The 4,941-nt window shown below is 43.2% G+C and overlaps 1 long non-coding RNA gene across 1 annotated transcript; it reads left to right on the top strand.

Annotated features, from left to right (window-relative positions):
* Window positions 1-236: 236 nt before the first annotated feature.
* Window positions 237-4,692, top strand: LOC111769629 (uncharacterized). The gene is made up of 3 exons (XR_002802409.2): window positions 237-426; window positions 598-2,135; window positions 2,388-4,692. It is a non-coding gene; the product is annotated as an uncharacterized lncRNA (long non-coding RNA).
* The last annotated feature ends 249 nt before the right edge of the window (window positions 4,693-4,941 follow it).

The following is a 4,941-nucleotide window of genomic DNA, read 5'->3' on the forward strand; positions in this document are numbered from 1 at the left end:
CAGCCTGAAAGGCGTGCCTTATGAAGGGGCTGGGGGCATCTTCCTAATCTACAGAGTCTTTGGCAAAATACCAGGTGTTTAGTACATTTGCACGACCTCGTCTAAATAGCTATTTTGCCCTGGGCAGCACTGTTTGTTGAGGGCCTTAGGGATCAGAGTTAGTGACCTTGGTCTTCCCCATCCTGATTTTATGGCTGAGGCCTAGAGTTAATGGTAAATGTCCTCATTGTTTTGGTTTGTTGAAACACTGTGTAAACCTAACACCAGGCGGCTGTTTGACTGGCGACAAACACTTCTGCGTTCCAGAGCACGCTGACCCTGTGACCAGTTCGTTTTGTTTGCTTTCCACTTGCAAAGAGGCTCTCGCTTAAGGCTCTGAAAGTTGAACCACATTCTGCGTTCCATCTTGCCCGCCCTCGTACAAAAGTGAGTGTGTGTGCGTGCGTGTGTGGGTTCAGGCTAATTTTCTGTAACCTATGACTCTTCTATAGTGTGCATACGTGTCTGTTATTTCTACCTACAACATGTTCACATGGCTGTGATATGGCTTAATGTTATTATTTATAAGTTTTCAGCGATAATTCTTGCCCGTCACAGGCCCTGCGTTCACAGCTCTGTGGAGTGGAGGTCGGAGCGCGGAAGGACTGAGGCTGCTGGCGCTTTCGTGCTAAGAGTGTGCAGACTTCAGGCTACAGGGGAGTCAGCATTTCTCGCAGGGTCTCGAGACTCCTTCCTTGGCTGTTAGCATTGTTTTAGTTTGTCTGGTTTGAACCAAAGCCAGCTGAATCTCCTCCAAGTTCCAGTTTTGGTCAGATCTCAGGAGACAGCCTGTCTGGTTGTTCAGACAACAAATATCTGCCTGAATTTCCACCCCAACCTGGAGTCATTGCAGATCACTGATACCCTGTGACCCCACCAAGGGTCCGCATTTGTGGTGGAGGGAGGGTAACAACATTAAGCGCTGTAATCAACACATCTGAGGTTACTGAAGCCTAAATAAGAAATCCAACAAGCAGACAGGGAGGCTACAGAGCCAGTTTCGCTCTTGCACAATCAGTATCTCCTGCCAGGCATCCATGCATCTTCAATTTTTCCTGTATCTACTCATGGACGTCTCCTTTCATGGGCTCAAAGCACTTTTGATTGCCTGCCAGTAATTAACGAGCATATAATGGACCTGACCCTGATCAGTTACCTGAAAAGATAGGAGAGAACCAGAAGAGAGGTCTCCACTCGCAAGGAGTTATAATCCAGAGGTGGAGATAAAAAAAAATGGAACAACATTAAAAATGGCATGGAGATATGGGATTATTGTACAGTACACATCTTCGGGGCTTCTGGATCAATAGTTACGTCTGTAAATGGGTGAGATCCTCTTCAGATTGGCCTTTACAGGCTGTCCGTGAAGGGGGCAGAGGTGCGGCGGGATTTGATCTGGTGCTTTAAATAAGCTACTTTTAAAACATTTTGGAATTGAATTAAAATTATTTCAAATATTTTTCATTTAATTACAGTCTGACTTTTTAATTTAGTGAAAAATTCCTCATCAAATTTATGTTCAAATGTGTAAGAATATGTATATTTTAACGTAGCCTTTTCTCTTCTCTTTCTTCTTACATCTATCTGTCTACATACATATATCTCTCTTCCTGTTTTTTCTACCAGGAAACTCTGAGCAAATTTTAATGCTAATGCTAATCTACAAATGCTCATATAACTGAAGTATCTGGTAATTAATATTATAAACAACTTAGTAAAGAGGCAGGTAGGTATAATAGAAAGAGCCTGGGCATCGGAGAAACGAGCATGAGTTTGAATCTGCTCCTTTCTCATTATGGGAACTTAGAAAAGAATAACAATCCTTATCTCATGAGTGCTTTATAAGGAAAAAATTTGGGTACATGCAGTGCCTAGCACAGTGTGACATGTGCTATTTTAAGCTGCCTGGTACACTTTTGGGAATTAGGTATAAGTCATTAAAAACCATGATAACTTAACTCTCTGTTTTTAAAATTTCCTCCTAAGTGTTTATGAGTTAACTGTACCATCTTTAAGGATGAAATCCTGCTCTCAGGCCTTATCAGGAGACTCGTGATAACCAGAGACCTGCAACGGGACAGTTTACTCAAAGTTGGGTAAGCGTTAGTCAGTGATAGCTTTGAAGGGGAGTTGTCTGTTAATGGAGGTTTAAATTAGGAGGGATGTGTTCTGACAGAGGGAGTGGAGAGGACATTCTGTCTGAGGAGCACATGAGTGAGACTGGAAGGACAGGAAAAAGCTGGACAAGAGAAATTGTCACCTACTAATTACCCCCAAGAAACTCAAGGGAGGTTTCAGATACATTTAATAGTTTCTCTAAATTGTTTTTTTGTTGTTGTTATTTTAAGAGATGCAATCACCAACCCCCTGAACCAGACCAAGAGGCGCCCTGGCAGATGAGCCAACTGGCCTGTTCAAGTGAATACCCACCTCTCCCTTTGAATATTCATTCCCCATCCAAAATGAGAAGCCCCTGCTGGCCCGTGCTCATGCTCGGGGAGCCACGACTTTGGAAATGATTCCACTACATAGCCTCCTATTTACTGCAAATAAACTCTACTTTGTGTGACAAGGGGTTCTGGTGGAGAGGCTGATTTTAACTCTCCAGGAAGTGAACCTACTTTTGTTCAGTAATGAAATCAACTCAAATAGAGACTCTGGAATCCCTGTGGAGAGACAGTGTGGTGTGGTGGAATGCTCACAGACTTGACACTTAGCTGGTCCAAATTTCTGGTCAGCCACTGATAGTTCTGTGTCCCTGGGCAAGGCATGTGACCTTTTGAAACCTCCACTTCATCATGGCAAAATTGGTAAAGTAATACCTACCTAGCCTGGAAGATTAGAGATGACTCATGAAAGTTCATGACATAATACCCTGTCCACATGGTCTAATAAATAGTTTATTTTATTTTTTTTGGTGAGTGAGATTGGCCCTGAGCTGACATCTGCGCCAATCTTCCTCCTTTTGCTTGAGGAAGATTGTCGCTGAGCTAACATCTGTACCAATCTTCTTTTATTTTGTACGTGGGATGCTGCTACAGCATGGCTTGATGAGCAGTATGTAGGTCCGTTCCCATGATCCAAACCTGCAAACCCCAGGTTGCCAAAGCAGAGCGCACGAACTTAACCTCTATGCCACCAGGCCAATCCCATAAATAGTTTATTATTACCTCTTAGCTGTCATTAGCTCTTGTAATCTCCCAATACCAGTATGAAGCACATCCCTAGCATCACAAATGAAAACTAGCCAACGATCCAGCCAAAATAAAAGCAGCTACTGATGAGCTAGAAAAAAATAGACGATAAACAAGCGAAAACATCTTTCTGTAGCCCTAGCCAGGTCAACCAAGAGAGAAAAATAGAAAGGATAATGATGGAATATTATGGAAAAAGTTTTGATACGCCACAAGAATGAGGTTTTAGGGAACCTGGTAGCTAAATATCAGGAAACCAGAGTCCATCGGCTACTTCTTATGACCTTCCGTAAGTGCAGCCATGTCCCAATGCAGAGTTGCCCAGCTGGAGCCAGACAGAAAAAAACTGGGCTATCAAAGTGAACTTGCAGACATCTGATCAAGAAAGTCATTGTGTACCTGATGGACTAGCACCAGATGATACCTTTCCTGTGGATATGAAGATTCATATGCTGCTTTTGGAGGCAGATTATGGCCATCAGAAGGGGGTACTTAGGTAGAGTTAGTGAGGCTACCTTCTGCCAGAGTTCCCCCCAAGACAGCAGTGATCAACAGTAAGACAGTGCTTAGAGCCTGACTGCTCCAAAAACACAGGAAGATAAGTAAGCCCACAACTGGGACGCAGAAAATTCCTCAAGAATTTCCCTGCGAAAGTCTCCACGCCTGCAGGGGCCAAAGAGTGGCATCATTTCAGGAAAGATACAGCCCCTTCATGGGTCCCAGACGCCAGACCCTGGACAGCAGCATCATCTCACCACACATAGGAGAACAAGGAAGCAAAAGCCGTAAGCTCCAGAATCAGTAAAAACAGTCACACCATGTCCTAAATCCTACAAAACGAGAATAAAAACGTTGTGCTCATGGATTATACAAGGCACCCTGTGTTCTCTAAACTGTGCTACTGTATTTAGCCTAAAAATGTGTTTTCCGTCTATAAAGGGCTTTAAACATGTAGTTTACAACCTAGTTGACAATACTGTCTTCTTGGAATTCGGAAGAGTTTTTGAGGTAATGCTACAAATGTCCTAGCTCTCCTAACAAACCCAAACAAATACAAACTCCAACCAGAGAGGTTTGTGCTGCTGTCTTCTTATTCTACTCGCATTGGTCGAGTTAATGAAACGAGGAGGCCGTTAGACCCGGGTGGCTCCAATGCCTTGGTAATCTACGTAAGCAAACCAAACCCTAAGCCTGTCAATGCCTCAAGGTTATGAAATTGAAACCTATTAACCAATCACAAGCAGCCAACGAGCCTTTCCCAAATAAGACACCCACTAAAGCTACAGCCAATCAAAGAATTTCCTTGCTTCTGAGTCTTCTCTATAAAAGTCTTGTCCCTAGCTCCTAACTTGGTTCCTCTCCGCCCAATTAGAATCAATATTTGCTCAAATAAACTCTTAAACATTTTCATATGCCTCAGTTTCTCTTTTAGCACATTCAAACTCAGTCCTAAATACCATCCTAGCTTCTTGCCATGTTCTCTGACACTTACAAGCGGAAACCGTTTTCGAGACCATCCAGCCCCCCACCCTCTTAACCCCAGCACAGTTTAAAACGAGAGAACCAAGACTCAGAGAGGTTAAGGGCCTGCCATAATCATAATGATGCTAATGTTTACCCTTCCGTGAATGCTGACCAAGTAATTTTAATGATGCTTAACTATATGCACGTAGGTTGCCACACCTCACTACATATAAGTGACCAATGC

Source organism: Equus caballus, chromosome 21, assembly GCF_041296265.1.
Source record: "Equus caballus isolate H_3958 breed thoroughbred chromosome 21, TB-T2T, whole genome shotgun sequence".
Classification (NCBI taxonomy): Eukaryota; Metazoa; Chordata; class Mammalia; order Perissodactyla; family Equidae; genus Equus; species Equus caballus.